Source organism: Mytilus galloprovincialis, chromosome 5 (genome assembly GCF_965363235.1).
Source record: "Mytilus galloprovincialis chromosome 5, xbMytGall1.hap1.1, whole genome shotgun sequence".
NCBI classification, from domain to species: Eukaryota; Metazoa; Mollusca; class Bivalvia; order Mytilida; family Mytilidae; genus Mytilus; species Mytilus galloprovincialis.
Genome location: NC_134842.1, coordinates 95,977,654 through 95,993,312, shown reverse-complemented (window position 1 = coordinate 95,993,312; position 15,659 = coordinate 95,977,654). Strand labels below are relative to the sequence as shown.

At 30.5% G+C, this 15,659-nt stretch overlaps 1 protein-coding gene and 1 long non-coding RNA gene across 2 annotated transcripts in view; one reads left to right on the top strand and one right to left on the bottom strand.

The window, feature by feature from the left end:
• The window catches only part of LOC143076802 (uncharacterized), a 493,545-nt gene that overhangs the window by 370,639 nt on the left and 107,247 nt on the right, over positions 1-15,659 (bottom strand). The gene's annotated exons all lie outside the window — the stretch shown is intronic.
• LOC143074862 (uncharacterized) lies at positions 686-15,193 on the top strand. Its single transcript, XR_012978131.1, has 4 exons — positions 686-786; positions 4,672-5,025; positions 7,643-7,758; positions 14,995-15,193. It is a non-coding gene; the product is annotated as an uncharacterized LOC143074862 (long non-coding RNA).

The following is a 15,659-nucleotide window of genomic DNA, read 5'->3' as shown; positions in this document are numbered from 1 at the left end:
GATACAAAAACAAAATAAACAAATTGACAATAATACATACACAACAACAGACTACTAACAGGTACTGACATGCCACCTCTAGACTTCAATTAAACTGATTGAAAGATTATGTCTTCATCAATCGAATAGGTGAATCAATATTAAAGCCAAAATATGCAATCTTAAATGACCTGACAACAGTATCGTAACTAAATCCCTTTTAAATAAGTCTGTTTAAAGGTTTTGTTAGTTTCTGACGTGAATACTGACATGTTTGTGCTTTGTAAAGAATATTACCATAAAAGATTGGATGTGAAATACCTGAACGTATAAGATGTCTGCATGTTGAGTTAAATTTGCGAATTATTTCCTTATACCGATGATAAAATTTAGTTAAAGTTTTGACTAGTTTGTGATATCAAAAACCCTGGTGATATGACTTTTCAGTAAAGAATAAAGGATCTTTGAAAAAGTTCAATAGAAATTTTACTTGATTAAGGATGACGAAAAAGATCTTTAGTATGTTTGCATTCAACTCGTAATCATTATATTATCGTGGTTGAATCTTTGCTACATAACATTTGAAGTGTATTTATGCTGTTGTTGTTTTTTTCTGTTTTTTTTTTTTTTTGTCGTGGTTGGTTTTTGGCATTACGGGTTTTCCTTTGTTGACGTTATTCATAACTTTTTCATTAAATTTTTTTTTAATTTCAGATGTTTATATCAACACAACAGCTATGATTTGGTTTCTCAAGTTTTTATTTTTTTCACAATTTCTAGTGAATTTGCAGCAGCTTAATGTAGAAGGTGAGTACAACTATTTGCCGAAAAACATGTATCTGTGTTCCAAACCATATGAGTATTTGAACCATATGTGTATGGTGATGACCATATGCGTATAATCTAATTGTCTGACCATGTGAGTATCATACGTGTGTGGTTATTAAGACCCCGGAGAATACGAGTATTTAAACCATATATTAGGTATTTTTCGAATAATTCTATCTTTCTTAACAGGATTTTTTTTTTACACTGTACATTCTCTGAAAAAAAAACGTCACAAGGCACTGTCTGAATTCTTACTTCTTATTCATATTGTCTATATCTTCATTTATCCGTCATCTTTTACGGGGTATACATCTCCCAATTGATACGATATTCCCGTGCTTGCATTTCCTATAATGATTTTCTTGATAGAGGGTTGCTGCTCACAAGGAAGCTATCAAACCAAGAGTTCCAAATGGTGAAGTTGAAATCATCCCTTCGTAAATTTTACGGACGCCATCACGAGTTGGTTGACCGTTATGGAATAACCGTTTCACAAATGATATCGGATATGTTCCTTACGTCGTCACTACAATCCCCTTCCCTTTCATGAATGTGACCTACCGAATTGAACTATTTACCGGATTTGACTTCACATAAGCACCACGACGGGTGCCACATGTGGAGCAGGATCTGCTTACCCTGCCGGAGCACCTGAGATCACCCCTAGTTTTTTAGTGGGGTTCGTGTTGTTTATTCTTTAGTTTTCTATGTTGTGTCGTGTGTGCTGTTGTTTGTTTGTCCTTTTCATTTTTAGCCATGGCGTTGTCAGTTTGTTTTAGATTGATGAGTTTGACTGTCCTTTTGGTATCTTTCGTCTCTTTTTTATCCGCTAAGAATTAATTCAAGTCACCTGAAGTCTATACTTCCATTATTCGCCTGTCAATGAAATCACATGCGTTTTGGACATGGATTTTGTTTTTTGATTGTTTAACTGAGATTTAACTAAGATTTTTGTAGTATTCAAGATCTGTACAGTGCAAATGTCTATCTCAAAAGTGAAAACGAAAGCATAGAAGGGTCAAATCAGTCTGTACAAATCACTTTCCGTTTATGCGTATAAACTAAGATAATACATCATAAATATGTGTATTAAAAGAAAACTATGTAGACCAAAAGGTTGTCCTGTAAATCAAATTTACTGCACTGTGATTATATCTATCCATTATGGTTTTAAATTTATATTAATAGGCAAAACGAAAATTATAAATGAATTGGGTAAAAGGTTATTTCGGAATTAACAATAACCAGATTTTAACAATTTGACTAATCGGTAGATTATTTGGCTAATCATTATTTATTTTTATCTTTGTAGTCTCATTCTATCTAGTATAGCTTTCAATATACAAGGTGAAACACTGAAATTTGTTTAAAATCACTGTTAAAGTGGGAATCTTCTATAATAATTCCTACGAATACTTCTGCTATTTGACTCATTTATACATAATTATGAGTATGTTGAATAATTTGTCTAACTGAACATTTGTCATTTAAAAAAAAATTTAGTATGTATTTGTTTCATCTTCCTGATCATAGAACAAAGACGCTGTTTATAGTTTCTCCCTGTCTATTATATTTTCTGACAAAAACACCACACAAAGGTCATGTATAGACGAAACTATAGTTACTGATGAAATCGTCAATTGGGATCATTCGGTATTTCTGGCTATAATTATAAATTTATCTCTATCTATGGGTCATAAAGCTTTTTACCAGATACCTATTGACAATATTTTTAGATTTTGAAACGACTACACATTTAAAAATACTTGTTTATAAACACGTAGGAAAATTAACGACATGTATTATAGTTGTTATCTTAAATACGTTGGATGTGAATTGATTGATACTTTAGTATGGGAAAATATGAATTCGTTTTCTTTGTAATTGGCTTTGAAATAGGCTTCAGTAACTGTCAGTACTCGTATATTGGTGCTTTTTGTTTATTGTTTCAATTTTAGTAGGTTTATTTGTATTTCGCACCGATTTATTGAGCTCAGTAAAGTGCAACTTATTTAAAAGTTTGCTAATATGTGGAACTGTAGCATGTTTATTCTAGATAAGAGAATGGTTGAGAGATTACACACATGTTTAACCCCGCCACAATCATTATGTATCTTTGGCGCTTGTTTTTCAGTAGTTGTCAATGATTAATGTCTGTCATATATAGCTTGTAAGTTGTATTTTTATAAATTAGGCCGTTTGTTTTCTCGTTTGAATTGTTTCACATTTCTCATGTCGGGACCATTTTAAATCTAACTATACGGTATGGGTTTTTTCCCATTGTTGAAGGCCTACGGTAGCAAATAAGTGATTATATGTGCGTCATTTAAAACTCTAGATGATAATTGCTTTATTGACAATCATATCTCATCTCCTTATATTTATGTCAAATAATGGTGTAACCCCACTGTTAAATTTTTTTCATAAGATAACTTAAATATGATGTCGTTGTTAAAATGTGATAAGTGGTAACGACTAGCGTTTATTGCATTATTTCAGACTCTCTAACAGACGTTTGAAGCTTGGACTTCAATATGCTGTCAAACTAAGAGCCTATTCAGATAATCCTGCCTACAGCTGTGTTTTTAATCCGATTTATGAAGATATCTTTGCAAAACATGAAAATAAAATTTCTCCGTTAGGTATACGTTTAAAACCACATTTAGCTTCTTTTGATTTAAAATATGTTGCTCAAGTTAAACCTTGCAAATGTACACCATGGGAACTTCCCAAACCAATAATGATATTTGATCTCCGTGAACACAATAAAAATAAAACAAATCCTCTTTTAATTCAGCAACACTATGCTGAAATTAAAGCCAATTATCCAGATTTTTCAACTGTCTATACTGATGGATCAAAAGATGGCGACATAGTTGCATCTGCTGTTGTCTTCAGGGACAGAGCTGCAACTCTCCATTTGCCATCTGATGCATCCATCATTGCTGCTGAAGCAGAAGCAATAATTGTGGCTTTGAAATTTATTGCTTCTTCAGATAAATCCAAATTTGTTATATGTTCTGGTTCACTTTCATGCTTACAAGCTATACAAAATACTAAAATTAAAAACCCAACAATTCTCAAAATTTTATATGTACTGAGGAATTTAAAAATTCTTCTGAAAGAAATAATATTTCTATGGGTTCCGAGTCATGTTGGAATCCTTGGAAACACAGCTGTAGACCTTGAGGCAAATCATGCCCTGGGTGACCCTTTATCTAACTGTGATATACCATATACTGATTTTAAATCTAATATTAGAGAATATGTTTTTGATATATTGGAAAATGAATGGAGTAAAAAAGATGAAACATGAAATTAAACCTAATTTAGGTAAACCTTTTAATAATGTTATGTGCAGAAAAGATCATTGTGTTATTTCTAGATGTCGTATTGGTGTTATTAGAATAACACACGAGTATCTTTTAAAAAATGAAGATGATCCACAATGTGTACCTTGCAACTGCAAGTATACTATTAAACATGTTTTAATTAATTGTATTGACTTCGCTGATATTCGTAAGAAGCATTTCAATGGCAATAATATGTATCATTTATTTAATAATGTTTCATTTACCAATATTGTTGCATTTTGAAAAGAAATTGGAATCTATTATAGAATATAATAATTTTATTATATTTCAGTCCTTTTTAATTTTTTCACGTTATCTTACTGTTGATTTTTATTTGTAAATAATAAATTTGCTTTAGTTTAGAACTTTAGTATATTGAAGGACTTTTAGTCTTATTTTAAAAAATATGCTTTAAATTGTTAAAATATTCGAATTAGCTCTCGCCGCGATATAGCTTTTTTGTGCTAATGCGGCGTAAAGCAACCAACAATCAATCAATACAATATTTCAGCTGGTTATATATCATGGGAGATCATGGAATTACCTTTAGTATTTGGTGAGGGTGTAGGAATACGATGTACGTATCACAAAAGTTTATCTTGTACTGATCATATCTACTGGACATGGACTACTGGTACAGAAAATGATCTCATCATGACTAACAGCATTCTTTCAAAGAAGTATAGATACGAACAAAAATACTCGGAGATAAGATCCTCTTGCTCTCAGATTTCAACACTGGTGATATCAAACTTTAACGAAAGTGATTACAAGCAGCTATACACATGTAGTATTACGAAGACTAACAATAGTTATGTGGAGTACTCAAACGGCGAGATCACTTTTGAAAACATATCATATACATGTAAGTATATATTAATATGCATATTTTGAGCGTAACAGACATATTTCTAATGTTATAGCAGATCCTTATCATTACAGAAATGTTGTTGACGGAGGTCGAAATTAACGGTACGATCCGTTTAAACTTATCAATCTGTTAACTAAACTTATTCTAAAAGGTAACCATTTCCACACTATATTTAGATTTTTGAATATTGTTTATTTGATATTACTATTGAGTTTGTTATCAGGGAATTAAAATATCTCTTGGTTTTGACAATTGCTTCATGTGCTTCGGAACTTTTCGTTCAGAATCGGCCTTTGTTCAAAATTAAAATATTGCCTTTTATTTACCCGTTTATTGACAAAATATCATTGAGTTTCTCTAGTAAAACGACAAAGTTACCTTAATGAAGTAGCCGGATAAAGATGCAATTGGGAATAATTCCTTAATATTGGTTTATAATCACCTATCAGTGTCACCAAACGTATTTCCAAAAGAATGAATGTACGATATGGTAGGAACAGAATAATTTCAAAATAAATGAGGCCGTAAGTTTTTATATGCGGTTTGGACTAGCTCATTGTTGAAGGAAGTATGGTGACATATAATTGCTAATGTCTGTGTCATTTTATCTCTTGTGGAAAATTTGGTGTTTCAATTTTTAGTGTTTTTCTTAATTTTGGTGTGTTTAAATTAGACTTTTGTATTTGAGGCATCAAATTAACCAAAATAAAACTACAACCAAAACAAACCAAAAAGCATCACAGTTTTATTCCGCAGTAAAAGATTGAATAAAAGGCACAACAATGTAAACTAAAGTTTAACCTCAAAACAATTGCAACAGAAAATGTTTTTGTTCTAATCTATAGCATTAACTTGATTAAGCCCCAAATATACACAGAAAAAAGTCCACTAAAATCTAACTTGTTCAAAATCAGCATTTGTAATGGCCTATTCAATCACATCAATAATTTTCAATTCAAACTACAATAACTCATTTTTCTCAATCAACTATATCTAGTTTTTCAAATTTAAATCAACACATGTTTGTTCATTGAACTGGATAATATATGAGCCAGTCCATGCGAAAAGGTACAAAAAGTCGTTTTGATAAACTTTACAGGACACGTTTGTTATAGTATTTTTGAAAAACGATCTTATCCCCAAAAAAATAAATTAATGTAAACATTCATAAGATTGTCAATTTTATCATGAATTTGTCAATTAAAACAGAAAAAGACGTAGAAATATCTGAATTTTTGGTATTTGATCAAGTGTAAAATCATTTGTTCGGACTAATGCTATACCGACAAGAAACTTAAAAATTTACGACACTACAGAGATAAAAGTCAATAATTTTCGTCAGTTCTATAGGTTTAAAGAAAGTAAAACAACAATAAAACATGAGGGAAAATACAAAAACTATGACATCTTGTGTTTTAGAAATTTAAATTTAAGTTAAGTTAAGTTAAGTTAAGTTATTAAGTTAAGTTATTAAGTTAAGTTAAGTTATTAAATATTATATGAAAGTTAAGTTAAGTTAAGTTATTTAGTTAAGTTAAGTTATTAAGTTAAGTTAAGTTATTAAATATTATATGAATCAACCTTAGTTGCACGGGATTCGAACCGTTGCCCGGTTAGATTGCATTGATAACAACATCGTAGGCGAGAGCCTTATCCTCACTGCTAACGGGGTTAACACTATCAATTGGCAAATCAAGCCATTTAAACTGTACTTTGAAAATGAATGAAATATATGAAATAATTCATTAAAAATCTTGATAAAACTAATTGTTTTATAAATCACAAGTCTACTACATTAATTATGCACACTTTTTAGAATTTCGTAAATTTTTCGTTTTTGTACCTTTTCGAATGGACTGGCTCATATACAATAGTGATCAAATGTATGACAATGTATACAATTATGCTAATCAGGTGATATCAATTGTATTGGTCATTTAAATAATATGAATGTAAAATTATTGTAAGTATAAACTCATTGAAATTTTTCCCTGGTCAAGTGATGCTATTAGAATACAAGGGTCCCTAAGAACGCGACCTGGGCTACTTAGGTATCTATATGCCAGGAAATGATGCGAGTATCATTTGTCACAATCAACAACTTATATAACGGTAAATGGTATTTAAAAAGAAAGAGATAGGACCAATTCTTCCTTAAATCTGTAAGACACAACAGTAATGTTGGGTTTTATTTATACTTTATTCTTATTTGAAATTTGTAACTCTCATTAGAGATATGAGCAAATATAATGTGCATGTGCAGCGTTGGGATGGCGAACAATGCATTTCCTAAAAATAGCTACTATTTGTTTTTTTTCATTTTACCATGGGTTGGGCATTTATATTTTCATATTTTCATGTTTATCTTTTTGTCAAATGTAAAACTCGGTATAGAGAGTTGGTACTAATGTGTTGTTGTTTTCCAAGCTAACAATAAACGTCAAAGAAAATCACGATCAATTAAAGCTCCTGCATTTGCTCTCTGTGTAACTCTTGATAAAATAAACATCCAGGGCATGTGGTTTAATACCGGTTTGAGTGATATATTCATATGCCCCGCAATCTACGAAACATTCTTACACAATTATATTTTTTATTGTTTGATTGTTAGATGTTCCTGCGGAGGAGATGATAGTCACCGAATTACAGCTGAAACATCAACAGATAGTATACAAAGTAGAGATTGGAAAAATGTATCCACTTCCCGAGTGTGAGGGATATTTAGCAGTAAGTATTCAATTTATAAACTTTTCTTTTTTGATAAATATAAAGCTCATCCATGCATTATTTATAAACCAGCGCTCATTCTAACTCAAAATAAAAAAAGGGGAAGGTACGATATCGAAAATCTTGAAACAAACTGAAAACAGCATTGCTAAATAAAGGTTAACAAATGCAAATGAAAGAATCAAGAAATAGAATATTGGTTTACACGAACGTCTTTTATATAAAGAACTAAATTGGACCTTTAGAAGTGTCATTCATCCAGTTAACTACAAACAATGTAGTGGTATATGTCAAATTAGAGACATTAGTCTACCAAATATGATCTGCCTCGTTATATAAACCAATGAGATTTGGTATGATTGACAATGAAACAGCTATCTGTATAACATGGATTTAAGCAATTAAATAAAACTGTATGACCTTCAACAATGGGCAAAACCCATACCGTATAAGTATCTGAAAAAAGGCCTCATATGGCAATAGTTACAACAATTTAAGGATTAAAAATACCACGACGTGATATTTATTTAAAAACAATCAACGAAAAAGCAAAAAACATATTTTGCGTACAGTAGTCAACAACAACAACAAAATTATAGGTTCTGACATATAGAATATTTATCATTTGCTATATACAGAAAGGTGTCAATTGCATTACCTCCTCATAGGATTAAATGGATGCAATGACAAGGATTATTGCGATTTTCACAATTGCTATATAATGTCATAAACTAGTCCATACAATTTATCATATGAATCATTAAGAGAAAAACTATGAAAGTATCAAGTTGTAGTAATTGACGAAACGGACAAGGATTTTTTGTTTGTTACTCAGGAAACCCCCAATATACAGCATACCAGTTAACTGTAAAGATGTAACTATGTATTTTTCTGTTTAGCGAATCATTTCTAAGATTAGTTGAAGGTGAAAAGATTAGGAATTGCTTGCAACTTAAGTTTCTTAAAATGATACTATTTTTATTTGAATCATTTTAGTACGTACATTAGGTCTTCATAACTAAAATGCCTCCGACGTTTTGTAACATAATTGCATATATTGTTCCCTTTGGTTTTCTGCCTTAAAGACCTCTACAGATTTGATATGTATATGTGTTAGATTATGTCTTCAGGTACAATTAATGACGATGCCACAAGTTGTTTGTAGTACAGCTACAAATATAAGGGTTCAAGTAAATTAAAGTACTTTATAGCTGTTTTTGGTTATACGAGCATTCTTTGATACGGATTAGATGAATATTGTATAACATATGTTTGAATTTCTTTTTGGTAGAAGATTTGTTTCAGTAGCTGCCTTTCTTGTGCTGTTTTTGATGTGAAAATAAAGAGATGTTGTGTTTTTATCAATGAGACAATATAACGTTGATGTGATTTTTTTTTAAATCGTTCGTCAACTGATCGAAATTATGATAGAGAAATTTCAGATTAAAAAAAAATATTTCTCGAAAATCTTTTTGTCTGTCATATTTCAAATAGTTTTCAACAATGGTTACTTAAAGAATTTGATGCTACTGGTGCGTATTTAAAAAAAAAACTCTTGAAATTTATAGTTATATATATATATATATATATTGCTTTATGTTTCACATGGCATTTATTTCGTTTTATTAATATCATATTGATGAATAACTAATCCCTTTCGCTTACTTGAATACATGTAACTTATTTCTAGTTAAAGATTAAATACGCGAAAAATTTGTCTTCCGTTTTTTTTTTTTTTTTTTTTTTTTTTTTTTTTTTTTTTTTTTTTTTTTTTCCCACATTAGTGTCCATTAAACGATTGGATGTCATGTCGTCAAATGTGACATGGTATGTTATCCTAATGGTACCCAGTAAAGTGAATACGGACAGTTTCTTTTCTGAATTTCTTATGACAGTAAAAAACATTTATATAAGTTCTTTTATACCCTGTTGCAAATCTTTTCAATATAAGAAGTAAAATACCAACAACAAAAAAGAACTACAAACAAAATTTAAAACGGAGAGTCCGTTATCAATTGAAAAATGAAAAGCTCAAACACATCAAACGAAAGGAAAACAACTGTCATATTCCTGACTTGCAATTAGCATTGCCTTCCTTTATGTTAAACTTTGTGAATTAAAATTGGTTTCATAGCTAGCTAAACCTCTCAGTTGTGTGACAGTCGAATACATTATATTGACAACAATGTGTGAGCAAAACAAACAAATACTACGGGTAAAATTGTCCAAAATTAAGTATGCCAGTCAACATTGTGCTATCATCTTAATCACTATAAAATGAATAACTGTTGTCAAATTGGACGACGGCAATCAACATTGTAAAGTACATATTGAAAACAGTAACCAGTGACAAAACAATACACAATCTGGTTTTCATAGTACAGAGCCGCTTAATGACAACAAGTTAACCGGTATAATGAAGGACATTGTATACTCAGAAGTTGAAAATCTTGCGGAAAAGGTGGCCTACATTATTAATAGGACAAAACTTCTCGTCGAGATTGATGATTATTGCGTTCACTTGACGCACAAAACTCTGACTGGTACAAGCTAGTTTCGAAAACACTGATAAAAAAATATTTAGATTGGTCGAAACTGGTCGAAACTGAAGAGATATTTATCGAAATGCGCTAAAAGCATAAGGTAGAGAGGGTTTTCTAATTAAGAATAATCTTAGTAATGACTATAAATTTCAATTACCAGATAATTCTTTTGATGGACTATTGAGTATTAAATTTACAAATAAACATTCAAACCACAATCTTGTTGTATATTCGTGTTGTCGGCCACCAGAAAATTATGTATTGGGGAGGGAGTCACAACACTTCTTTGCGACTATTTCAAAAAATAAATTCATCATAGATACCAGAATTGACATAATGTGTTTGCGCTCGACGCGCGTTTTGTCTTCAAAAGACTCATTAGTGACTCTCAATATAAAAAAAAGGTCAAGTAAACACGGTAAAGTACAAAGTTGAAGAGCATTGAGAACCAGAAATTCCTAACAGCTAAGATAATCTATTACTATCTGCATATTGATTGTGATGCACATATTGTTGTTTGGAATTTTAGTTCACGAATTGGATTACTCAAGGAATTTTAACTTTTTGACTCGAGTTTGACTCGAATTTAGGACGATTGAATCTAGACGTAACCGTTAATCAACACGGACATGCATTAATCGAATTTTTAAACGATTGAAAAATTTGCGAACTCAATGGAAGAAAGGATAACTCAAATGATAACTGTACTTGTATATCGGGAAAAGGTAAACCAGTTGTTTATTATAATTGCGTTCTACATGATGGTCTTTGGCAATTTCAATCTTTTAAATTTCTTACTAGTACCTGTTGATCAATAACCGAGCAAAATGAATTGTTTTCATTGTTAGAAGGTCGCTGTAAAATACCTGATCACTGTATATTTGACCGAATTATTTTATTGTTTTTTAAATCGAAGGTTATTTTTTTTAGCTTCAGATCAAACTGAATAATAACCCATTTCGTCAAACTTGATATTTAATTGTTCTGCTTAATTATGTAATAGATAAATTGAAAACTTATGCAAAGGATGTTTTAATTATAAAATACTTCGATAATAATCGATTTAGCCGAAAACTGACATTTTGTATTTATAAAAGTTTTGTTACTATAGTAAACATTACAGTGAACATTTATCGCCTTCTCTAACAAAGAGCTTCGAACCAAGTTTGAAACCAAAAAAATATAAAATAGTGAAAATGCTGGAATTGAATTTGACAGTGAATTTTATGTATCTGTAACGTTTACTATGGATATACAAGAAAAAAATATGTTTGACCCAATATATCAAAGCAATGAGTAACTGAATTCCATAATTACACTTGGAGAAATTACCAAAATTGCACACACACCGAATAAAGCAAATCAACTGGAATTGACAAAATTACATCTGAGGTTTATAATTTCCTGACGTTATTCAAGTTCCTCAATGTTTATTTCAATGGAGTTTGAATCTATTGTTAAACTCTCAATATAACGAAAAAATATATTGTATTCTATATTGAAAGACTGTACACCAGAAAAACGTCCGTTAAACTATAGAAAAATATATCTGCGGTCGTGCATTTCGAAATCTACAGTACAGTTATCAACAATCTTGTGATGTCATACATAGAGGAGAATAGTAATTTGGCAGATGAACAGACAATTGTTTGCGTACCCTGTCTTTTCATCCGCTAAAATTCTTTTCTCCTCCTTCGTATGATAAGTTCAGGAAGTAGAAACAGATCATCTGTCAGTTTCAAGTTGGTTTCAGTGTACTCACAATCACGTACCAGTATAAGTATTTAGGAGTTATAATAGCTGAGAGAAAAATATTTCATTCGAATGCTGGAAATTTGGGCATGGAACTGGACGTGCACTTGGAGCTATCAAGTCAAAAATACACTGTATAAACATGATAAAAGAGTGTAGAATAGAAACTTTTGAGAAACTATAATCATCCTGCGTTGTTCCAGTCATCAATTATGATTCTGCATCTTGTGGATATCAACGGAGGTCTAAGATGGATATCATTACAAAAGAGTTGACTTTCAAATATAATTCGATACTGCAATAGATTATTGGAATGAATGATAAAACACTTTGTAAACAGGTATTTATTTGCGATTATAACCGGTTTGTAAACAGCTTGTCATCAAAATTAAGGAAGTGATGAATTATCTTGGAGCATCAGAACAATTTAACAGGAAATTACTCTGCGAATAAAATTATGATAAAATTGGCTTACTTGAAAAAAAATAATGAAGATTGGACACATCATTTGAATAACTCTCCCAAACTACGAACATATTAAACCTTTACAGTAGAATTTAGAACAGAATATTATGCTTAAATGAACCTAGAAAGGTGTGAAAGGTCGACTTTAGCCCAATGTCAATGTGGTATTTTGCCATTGCATGTGAAAACAGGTCATTGCGTTGGTGAACTGGTTCACGAGAGAAAGTGCCTATTATGTAATAACAAAAAAGGTCAAAATGAGTTCCATTTCCGAACTGAATATGATTGATCTACAAAACTGAGATAGGAACTTCATTCAAACATATCGGGACTAAATTATGTTTTGAATTTAACTAAATGTGAACTGCTTATTCAATTAATATGATATTTTCCCAGACAATCTGCAAAATATTTATGCAAATGTTTTACAAAACGCAGACAATTGTTTGTGATCATTTCATTAAAGTGGGCTGTATGCTCTTATAATAAGTGCTTTAAAATACATCCCTCCATACAATCATGCACATGTCCTTATAATAAACAATATAATTACTTACTTACTTTATTATTTATTTTTTTATTGCAATATTGAAACACAATTTAGTGTTAATATAAATGATAATGCTGAGTCACCAATTAATTGTAAATGGAAACATTCAAAACTTTTGTATGTTGTTGACAGCAGATTCAAATGTGTGTTATTCACCTGAATAGTTAGCCTTGAATTAAAAGAAGACCAAATACTCACTATGTAGTTTATTCCACTATACAGCCTTGAAAGTAAACAATCAAGGATGAGTTTGATGTTGATGCTCTATCTGTACTATTAAATAGATCATCTTACAAGGTCATTCACTTGCTAACTAAAAATATTCATATAGTTATGAAAGTTTCTTTGTATTGGTAAATGATCATTTTAAAAACATACAAATGAAATTATAGATATACATGCATGGCTTTAATATACCAATAATAAATTATAAGATCTAACGAATTTATAATTTGTGTAACGGTTTCAAATTAAATCAAATAGCTATACGTAAAGATGAAAATATGAACCTGGTCAAGGGAGACAATAAAATCATTGACTTTTTGAAATTGAAACATAGATCAAAGGGTTTCATTCTTGCACAGAAATGACACATCATACAAATTAATTAACACAACATTCGTTCTCAAGCTTTAATAAGAATTGTAAATTATCAATATTGCAAACAGTTGTTAATATATAGGATATTGACAGCTAACAAATGCTAACTTACAGTAATGTATACTTGTTAGCTGACTTTTGTTAAATCCTACTCGAACAAATGCACGACCTACTAAAATTGCATAGCTCACTTTTTTTTTACACATTAATATAATAGAGTTGCGAAACATGATATGCCTCTTTCAGTATAAGAACCTATACAGATCGTATGCTTACATCAGCTTACCAGAAACAAAATTAAAGCCTGAACTTTTTGACATTAATTTTTTTTTGTATCCGTGTCGGTTTTTTAATATCTTCACAACTTCCTGTAAGATTTGACTAAATACCTATATCTTCATATCGTCAGGTAAATATGCTATTAAGTATGGCAAATAATTTGATACAACATGTTTATATATTATCACTTCCGTTGTGATGTAGTTGGTGTAGCTTTATGATAATTCAAAAAAAGTAATTGTTTTAGGTTTTTGTGCATACAATTATTGAAAAGAACGGATACTTACGGTTATTCAAGGTCATTTTATAGCTTTAACCAATAAAACTTGAACAACTATTTTTAGGACATGAAGATTTACATATAATACCTTTCCCATTAGTCATTAAATCTAGTTTTCATTATACTGTTTATATTTCCTATATAAGAAACCACAAATCAAACAATATTGAATTTTAATTTATTGAAATATATACTATAACTATCTAGCGTTTAAATGTATGTTGTTATTGTTCAACATGTCTATCAGGGAGGTTAACGTTAAATAGATGTTGTTTATGTGCAATCAGGGGCCTTTTGTAGTCTAGGGTGAGCAACCAACATACATATTGTAATTTTATATGTCAATTCGTCCCATTGTTACTGTTCCCATACTGAAATTAGTAATTTCCCTTAAAAACTTTTATTATTTGATCAACACAATTATCACTTCTTATCTTATAACTATTTCGTACATTTTGCACACGTGGTAATTATATTTTTTTACAATTTTTAATGTACGCACAAGTTTTATGGTCAATGTATTGTACATTTACATCATAACCCAAATATATAAATTTATAACGGTACGCTTTGTCGTGTTCGCCATTGTATGGTGCGTATTATGCCTGATATGATTGTTTGCCTATGGTTATAATTTTGTTTCATTTGAAAATAAGATAAAATGTTTAAATGAACATATCGCTTGAAAAGTATCAAAAAAGGTCACTGCAAACCGTGATCTTTTGATTTGTAATCATTCAAAGTAAGGTTTATTTTTATCTTTGTAGAACATTAACATCACAAATACTTTGGAAGTTCAGCAAATGAAAACAGGACTGTTTTATAACGTTGCTATTTCCAGTACAATTTACAATACAAGTTTGAAGTCTATTCAGGATCTGTGTATTATATGTTATGGTACAGGATATAGGTGGTATCTGACGAATAGCTTCAATCCCTACTGTACTGATACACCTTTTATCGACATATTAGGTAACACTAAGTTTTTTGTTATACTAACTAAAAAATAGGCAGTTTGTAGTCAATAAAACCGAAATATAAAAGAAAAGATATTAACGTTAAATTCATAGATACAATATTAATTCAACAAAAATATTTTCTCAGGCAATATTTTTTACGTCGAATTTCCTGAAAGAAGCATGACATTAAATAATTCAACACGTAGAGTAGGTTTTTATGTTCCTCATCATGATCACTGTATACCTATATTCTATTGTCAGTAGAAACACTTTGTGAACGGTTGGTCCGAAAGAATCATGTTCAAAGTCAATGCATTGTCAGAAGCCTTTAATTCAGTGGTTGTCGTTTGGTTGTGTGTTACATATTTTTTTTGTTCATTTTTTTATATAAATAAGGCCGTTAGTTTTCTCGTTTGAATTGTTTTAAATTGTCATATCAGAGCCTTTTATAGCTGACTAGGCTGTATGGGCTT